Source organism: Mirounga leonina, unplaced genomic scaffold (assembly GCF_011800145.1).
Source record: "Mirounga leonina isolate KUSES-001 unplaced genomic scaffold, KU_Mleo_1.0 Mir_168, whole genome shotgun sequence".
In the NCBI taxonomy this organism is placed as follows: domain Eukaryota; kingdom Metazoa; phylum Chordata; class Mammalia; order Carnivora; family Phocidae; genus Mirounga; species Mirounga leonina.
Genome location: NW_023270426.1, coordinates 26,821,584 through 26,830,631, shown reverse-complemented (window position 1 = coordinate 26,830,631; position 9,048 = coordinate 26,821,584). Strand labels below are relative to the sequence as shown.

At 43.4% G+C, this 9,048-nt stretch overlaps 1 long non-coding RNA gene across 1 annotated transcript in view; it reads right to left on the bottom strand.

Moving 5' to 3' along the window:
* Positions 1 to 331: 331 nt before the first annotated feature.
* LOC118016767 overlaps positions 332 to 9,048 on the bottom strand; it is a 45,836-nt gene continuing 37,119 nt past the window's right edge. Inside the window, exon 4 of the long non-coding RNA XR_004680903.1 lies at positions 332 to 1,183. This is a non-coding gene — a long non-coding RNA (uncharacterized LOC118016767). The remainder of the gene's footprint in view (positions 1,184 to 9,048) is intronic.

The following is a 9,048-nucleotide window of genomic DNA, read 5'->3' as shown; positions in this document are numbered from 1 at the left end:
ACTTCTAATCTTTTGCTGTTATAAACACTGCTGTAATGAGAACTTTTTACAATAAACCCTTCACATATGTACCAGTACAACTATAGGATTAATTGTTAAAAGTGGAATTTCTGGGATGTAGGATGTGTGCACTGCTAATTGATACCGTTAAATCAGCCTCCCTAGGAGTTTACCAATTTACACACCCATGAGGAAGAAATGACGGTGTTTGCTTCCCAACACCCTTGCCAATGAATCAGCTATCAAATACTTGGGAGTTTTGCTAATGTCCTGAGTAGAAAATGGTGTGTCAGTGTGCTTTCTCTCAGAGTGAAACAGAATCTTATTACGTGTTCAGATGCCATTTGTTTTGCCTTCTTTGTGAATTATCTGTACCTATCCCTTGCCCATTCTTCTACACAGTTGCTGGTCTTTTTCTTATCAGTTTCAAGTCGTTCCTTATATACCAGAGGGATAAATATTTTCTAATGTGAATTGTAGTTACGTTTTATCGGTGTGGCATTTGTATTGGTCTCTGCTTTATGGGCTTCCTGCCATGCAAAATGGTTTTAATGTTTATATACTTTATTAATCTTTTATTTTGTGGCTTCTAGATGTTGAGTCATAGTTTAAAGGGCCTTCATATGTTCTTTGTTTTTAAGTTGGCTGTTTCATTGTACCCCAGATCAAATTCCAAAAAGATCAACGATTACAATACAAACATGGAAACCTCGAGAACGTTGAAAGAAAAGACCATGCTTCTTGACTTGAATTGAGTCTCATTTAATTGGCACACTGTGCATGTTTGGGGACACACGTAAGTCCACATTGGACACAGAGAAGGAATTTTGCTCCCCTCTCCCGAGGTTATGATGTTCTCATTACCCCATTGGCTGAAACACTCACCAGTCAGCCTCAGCTGACTGTCGCTGTGACCAGGAGCTTGGGCTTCTCATTCTGGCTGTGATCCAGAGACTCTTTCTGTTTAAGTTGCTGCTTTTGTTTCTCTTGTTGTTGTTGCTTTGTTTTGTTTTGTTTTGTTTTGTTTTGTTTTGTTTTCTCATGAGTAGGAAAAACGAGCTGTTGTCAGCCGCAATGACTCGGAGGCCCCGTTACTGCCTTTTTCCTCCTATCACACAGGGACAAGACGACGAATTAAATCGTTCCATCATTCACTCATCCAACAAATCAATGTAGTCAGCATCTGTTGAACGTAACACAATCTGCTCAGTACTAAGCAGACGTGGGTAAAAAGCAGACAAAATCACCCCCCTCCCGAAGCTTATATTCTAGCAGGAAAGATTGCTCGCAAACATGTGATAAGTGCTAAGTGCCAAGTGCCGGGAGAAAGTAGAAGGTGTTGTGGGAATTTATAAGCGGGACCCCTGCCCTGGTCTGATGGATCGGGGATGAATTCCCTGGGGAAGTCTCTTTTGAACTGAACTATGAAGGGCAAAGACCAGAGACTTCCAGACAGAGGAACAAACAAGAAGAGCCTGGGCACTGAGGCCAGAAGAAGCATGGCGCAGCAGAGTCACTTGCCAGAAGCACATGGTGGGTGACTGCACTGGCCGAGGCCGGTGGCATGCAGGTTACACAGGGGCTGTGGTTGTCACTTGAGACACAAGGCAAAATCCTTCTCCTTCAATGTCCAGGTACGGTGCTATCTGTAAAACTTTGCTTGATCAGTAAGGTGCAGGTGTATGTAGAGATCCTGATAGTTTATAATCGGGGAAACTAGAAACTAGGGACATGAACTGACTTGCTCATGACTGTCCCGGATACTAACAGAGCTGTGACTAGACATCAAGTCTCCTGATTCAGTGGCTGATCGCGGCATTAAAACAAAGGAAGATAGGTAGTCAACAAGAGTGGGCAAAGTGAATGCCAGATCAGTTAGGAATTTATTATAGAAGGCAAGAGATGATGATAGCAAAGCCTGGGGAGAAGAAGTGAGCACAGCTAAGAGATTTCTAGGAAGTAAAATGGTGAGGACTTGGTGTTGGTTTGGGACAGAGGGAGTGAGGGAGAGGGAGGTGTCAAGGCTCCCTCCTTGGATAACCTGATGTCATTCACTAAGCTTGAGAGCACTGGGAGAAGACACAGTTTGGGGGAACAGGCCGTGACTTAGGTTTTCATTTCACTTCAGGCCTCTGAGGGGGACTGCATTGCCTGGACTCATACCTCTGAAGTTAGGGGCTTGGCCCTGGCACCTCTCGGTCGGTCCGCCAGGTAGTTAGTACTTGAACCTGTCAGGGAACAATGCGAGGCTGGTGTTCTAGTGGATGTTTGTCACTGATAACGTGGAATACTACCAGGAAACAATGGGCTTAGAGCTGCATGGTGCCCCTTTTCCTGCCTCCCGCCGTCCTTCCAGTTTTCCACTGCTGGCTCGCATTAACAGAACCGAATTTGAAGCTCAGGCGTCTGGGAAATGCAGCAGCACAGAGCAGAACATGGAGCAACGGGGCTAAAAGACATTAGATGACAATCAGAAAAACAGGTTTAAGGAAAGCACTCTGGGTTAGGAATCAGAAAACTGGGCTTTATTTCCAGCCCTGCCATCAGCTAGCAGTGTGACCTTGGACATGTCACTTCCCATCTCTGAGTCTCTTCCCCTCCTTCAAATGTGTAAACATCTCCTTGATGTTGCACATATTTAGGTGCCTTTAAGAAGCCTTCCCTGACTCCTGTCCCCCCCTAGGAATTGGTGCCCACATACCCTCTTGCTCCTCCAAACTCCTCTTCTACCTCCTTTTCTGTTTTACCTGACTTAATAATTGAGAAATAACTAACATACCATTAAAGGCACAGATATTACATATTGAGTTTGATGAGTTTTAACAATTGTGTACACTCACGTAATCACCAACCCAAATAACATAAAAAAAGTTTTCTTACTCCCCAAAAGTTTACCGTCACCCCTTTCCAAAAAAGATCCCACCATCTCAAGCCCGTACTCTGATTTCTAGGACTATAGTTTTTAGTTTGCCAGTCATTGGACTACATGTAAGCTTAGTATGCAGTATGTGCTTTTAAATATTTTTTTATCTTGGTAAAATGTGTACAACATAAAATTAGCCATTTTAATCATTACTAAGTATACAATTCAGTGGCGTTAATTACGTTCACAATGTGTGCAATCATCACCACTATCTACCTCTTTGTATCACACTGCATTTTATTTGCCTATCAATGGGGATTCTACTTTCAAGGGCTAGGATCATTTCTTATTCCAGTGATTGGCATGTAGTAAATACTGGTATTTGTTGACTGGTTGAATGAGTGGATGAATGAATCGAATGTCTAAAGTCTCACTGAGTGTGTCTTTCTATCTAGCAACTATAGAAGAGTCACCTAACTCTTCCTTTATTCTTCCTCCACATCTTAGATATTTATTAAGTATCAATAGGACATCTGCACTAGGCTCTAGAAATTAACAGATGACTTAGACAAAATTCTTGCCCATAAGTCCACAGCCAGGTTAGCTGTGGTTAGACAAGCAAGTAACATGTAATAAAACAATTAATCCTTAGTAAAAGAATGAATAGTGTAGGAGTTATGGGTGCAGAAATGAGGTCATGCCTTATTCTCCCTTGGGATATCAAAGAGGGCTTCACAGAGAAGCAAAAACAGGTTTAGTATTGAGTAGTGGGGTAGGAGTGGGGAGAGTCAAAGGGGAACTGTAAGAAATTTTTTAGGCCAAAGTCATGGTCCCTTGTCCTTCTGGACTCCCACTTGCTGCCTCGATGTCTAAGACTATGCTTGCAGAGATGTAAGATAGCTCCCCTAATTTTTTAAAGCATGATGGATTTACTTGCACCCCCACTCCACTTCCTCTTCATTAAGATTCTTCCTTATTTCTCAGTGTTTCCCTGTTTCTCAATGTTTGCCTTGAGTTAGACACCCCTCTCTCTTTAAATGAGTTGCTTTTATTATTTGTGGCTTCTCATAAAAGGTCTTTGTTTAAGACTTTGGTCTTTTCCCAGGGAAAGCCATAAAAATCTCCAAAATAGTTTTAATTTATTTATTGATCTCTTATTTCAAAAGTAGCTGCCAAATGATTCTATACTATACCACAGTATACTATGTCTACTCATATTCATGCTCACCCAAACAACATACACATTCTCTCACCTATTCCCCACTCTACCTTCTTCTCCAACTTGATGTAGCTTAAGAACTCAGACCAGTAAGAAGTGGTTGTCTGTGGTCAAAAAGGTGCTATTGGACTATCAATAACTTGGGGGTTATGACTTTTATTTAGAGGGCTGGATGTTTGGATCGACAGTTAGACATTTGGATGAATGGATGGATAACGGATGCATGAATGGTTGGATGGACGGATAGATGGTTGGGTAGACAGACAAATGGGTGGATAGACAGATGAATGACCAAGACAATCAAGCTTCTAAAAGCTAGCCAAGGCCACCCTTGATAACAACCTTTAGTAGGCAACTGAAAATGAGTGTTGGCAATGATGATGAAAGCACTAATAATTTGATGATGTAATATGATCAGTGTTACAACAGAAGAATGGGAAAAAAAAAAAGTCCCAGGCAGGATGGTGATGAGATCCCAAAGAGTGAGGTAGGGCTAAGACTTCATGCTTTCCCTCCTTCACTGATTAAACAAACTTTTATAGAGCTATCTTACTAGGTATCACTCTCTGTTCACCTCTGCTGTATACTGTGGTAAATACGAAAAAAGTGTCAGGTGGTATCCCTCCCTGCTCTAGGGTAATTCATGGCCTAAACTAAAGGATTCCCTTCTTGGGGCACCTGGGTGGCTCAGTTGGTTAAGCGGCTGCCTTCTGCTCAGGTCATGATCCCAGGGTCCTGGGATCGAGCCCCACATCGAGCTCCCTGCTCAGCGGGGAGTCTGCTTCTCCCTCTCCTCCCTGCTCGTGCTCTCTCTCACTATCTCTGTCTGTCTCTCTCTCAAATAAATAATAAATTAAATCTTTAAAAAAAATAAAAGAAAAGACATGGGAAAAAATTCTGAACGCTAAAAGACAAGAATCATCCAAAAGCGTTTTTCAATGAAGACCCTTTCATTTGCTACTCTAGATAATATTAAGTAACAACAAGATATTATCCATATTACTTCTCAGCCTTCTGCTTAAAAGGTTTCTTTCTTAAATTGTTTGAGAAGTCCAAACAAGACCATATCCTATTTCGGGAAGCACAGACAGAGAAGTCCATTTCCAGCCATGCTCAGTTCAGTAGAAATGGCGGGCAGGAGGGATAAAGGTGGGGGACAAGAGAGCATGTCTCTCTCTTTTGTACCCAAAAATTTTCTTAAGATTTTATAAATACTCTCTACACCCCACATGGGGCTCGAACCCACAACCCTGAGATCAAAGTCACAGGCTCTACTGCCTGAGACAGTCAGGTGCCCCAGACCCAAAATGTTTTATGTCAAGAAAAATATAAAGATGTCGAAGAATAGCTTATACTTTCCTTCCTGCCTCTCACTGTAACTCGAGTAAATTATACAAGACCATGGAACAGGCCAAGTGTGACATTGCCATGTGGTCCAAAATCCCATCTTTGTCCATATGAAAAAGGACTGCCATATGGCCACAGCCAGAAGACTTCCAGAGCATGCAAAGCAAGGTTGTCTGAGGACCCTGGCTTCTGCCCAAGGAGAAATGTGACTCTAGTTGCAGAAACAGGAATAACTCGAAAGTCATACAAGCCAGAGGTAAAAAGATGAACTGACCTAATCCCCTCCCCTCCCTTATGAATATGAAGGCAGAGCTATCAGCGAATCGGCCATAGGCAGAAGTAGCAGGAGCTGAAAAGTCACAGACCCATGTGCAAGCGAAATTTACCTTTGAGCCAAAAGTATAAGCAAATGGAGGCTGTGAGGCAGCCGATGTGCCCGGAACCCGTTTTCCCGGGGTCACTCATTAATCCTGTGGGTCTCCGTTCAAACATCACCTCCTCATTCCCGAAACCCACCTAACCATTCCTGTCCTCACACTCCCCCTGTCCCACCCTTACCCCCAGATGCAGAGACTTGGAAAGAGTCCCCCATCAAATCCTATGTGATTTTCTCTGTCACGTTGACCACAGTTGTAATTATTTTTAGGGTTTGTTTTTTTTTTTTAATTCAAGTACAATTAACATACAGTATTTACCACAGTTGCAATTAAACAGTCCTTTATGAGATGATCAGTTGCCTCCCTTTCTCCCCTGCTGGACTGTAAGCTCCATGAAGGCCCTCCTTCTATCACTGTACATACTCTCCGTTTTCACACAGAGCCTGGTTTGCTTCAAAAAATAAGTAAACGTTCCTCGAGAGATTTAAGAAGAAGCCTTTACTCGGTGGAGGACACAGCCTGGAGAAGCCTCAAGTGGAGAGTCCGGCTTCTGAAGGCAGGTTGGTGTCGCAGGGCCTGGAGAGATAGGGCCCAGCCTCTGAGTGGAGAGCCCTCGGCCCCGGTCCCCCAGGCCGCCAGCAAAGGCACTTGGCTGGGGCCCCAGTTCCCGTTGCAGGAGGCTTCACGGTGAGTTCTTGGTTACCCACATACGTCCCCAGCGCAGACTGTGTGCCAGGGAAGCGGGACCATTTCTAAACGGAACGCTTCTCAAAGCCTCGGAATGGAGTCAGTGAATCAAAGGTTTATATTCACTCACAAATTCCTATTTCTTTTTGTTTACGGAAAACTGCTTTAATTTTCCATGTCCATCTGTTTGATGTTTACTTCACTGACTGTATTAGGGCTTAGCTTCACCATGTTCTTTTCTTCTCGCTATTCAGGAAGCAAAAGGATCCCGATTGATATTTTATTAGTTTTTGTATAATAACTTGGGTTCAAAATACTGGATTTTTTTTTTATTTAGGGTACTACACGTGTCTTTTGGGAGTAGGAGAAATATTTTTTAAGAAAATCATGTTCAAATAAATAAGTAAAATATCTCCCTTCTCCTCAATGGTCCTACACATCATATTTTATATGGCTACTGTGGATATCCTTGCTGTGGAACCGTCTTATCTGTCTATACTTTTTGGAAGGATAGGGATTTCATTTTTATGGGACATGCATGTTTCAAAGCAATGTTCCAATGGATTTTTTGGACCAGATAAGTCCTTCGTTGTTGGGGGCTATCCTGTGCGTTGTAGGATGTGAGGCAGATCCCTGGTCCCTGCCCACTAGGCGCCAGGAGCACCCACCCAGCCCACCCACCCAACAAACAAGACTGTCTCCAGGGGTGCCCGGGTGGAGCAGTCGGTTCAGAGTCCGACTCCTGGTTTCGGCTCAGGTCATGGTCTCAGGGTCCTGAGATCGAGCCCCACCTCGGGCTTCCATGCTCTGCACAGTGTCTGCTTGTCCCTCTACCTCTGCTCCTTCCCCCACTCTCTCTCATTCTCTCTCTCTCATAAATAGATAAATAAAATCCTTTTAAAAAAAAATCATCTCCAGACAGTTCCAAATACCACGAGGGGCAAAATCACCCCCTTAGGGAATCACTGTTTTACAGCATGGTAGAGACTAGCAGGCAGAGACTGTTTCCTTATCCTTCAAGAAAGGCAGACAGAGATGGGGCAAGCCCATCATTGGGCTTTTTGGTCATATATTTTTCCAATCACCAATTTGGTCTCCATAGTCCACTTTGTGTCAGGTACAAAAATGCTTCATGATATCCCATCCCTTGGTGAAAACACAGGACAGAAAATGTTTTTCTGCAATCCCTGGAGGCCTCCCTCCCCCTCCAGTGGAGATAACACTATATGGTGATCTAGTCAGACCAGCAGTCTGCTGCTTCTTGCCTGTGTGCCCTCCAGAGAGCCCCAAGTTCTGTATTTGTACAGTACAAATATGATACTTGGCCTGCAGATCAGAGAAGTTTGGAAGAATCAAATCGGAAGCTACCTGATTTTGTTTTGCCTAAGAGATAGTCAGACGAAGCAATGCCTCTCAATATATTGCCTTTTCCGGATAAAATGACTCTATCCTTAATGAAGGAGTGGGAAGCAGAACAGAGCGTGGCAACGGAGCGTGAAATCCAACAAGCCGGGGGCTGAAGGCAATCATGTGCCCTTAACAGCCATGTAGGTGGCTTACCAACTAGGACACATAACCTCTCTGAGTTTGTCTTCTGTCTTCAATAAAATGATCCTAACATCCACTGTATAAGGGGGATTGTCAGAATTATAGAATATATGCCGGGTACTTTGTACAAGTGCCCAACCTAGACTAAGCACCCATCAATTATGCTTGCCATTGCTGTTACCATTCATAGTGAATGCAGAAAAAAAAACATGTGCTGTCTGGCTAATGCATTGGAGAAACATTTGGGAGCAGAATTTCCTTTGGGATCCCTGAACCAGAGCTTTCATGGCAACTTCCATCTAAATTGCTTAGCTTAAAGCCAATGGCATTGAAAGGCATATTGGAGAGATGAGTCCTTTCTCAGGCTGAGGTGACAAGAACTGTATCTTATTCATACCTATATTCAAAGCACCTAGCACAGTCCATGGCTGAAGTAAGTACATTCATAACCATGCTTGACAAGTTCTTGAGCATCTACAAGGTTCCAGAAACAGGTCTAAGGTCTAGGAGAAGGGAAAGGGATGAGCACAAACAGACACAGACCCTCATAGAGATTACAGTCCTATTGCAAAGACTACAAATAAAAAAACTCACAGGAAATTGGCAGATGTGAGAAAAGCCACACAATCCTTTTGGAGAATCTCTTTCATTTTTTCACTTATGATAGATGCTCAGTTACAGAGAAATCGTTCTCAACTTTAAGAAAACCAACATTGCAAGAATAATTGTAAATGGGAGATGCAAAAGATGCCATGGTCTCACGTTGAGACCCTAGGGAGTGGTGGGGGTATGGTAAGGTACCGAGGAGGATGTCACTCCTGAATGATAAAGATGGCACATTCTCCGTATGGGTTTGAGATTTCGGGCTTTGAGGAGAACGGCTTTTTGACAGTGGGGTGTTCATAATGGACAGAGGATGGTGCATAGTTGCAAGAGATATGGGCAGGGTACAGCATCATCCTCAGGAACCTGGGTTACAGGAGCCAGATTCCCTTCCCTGAACCCCC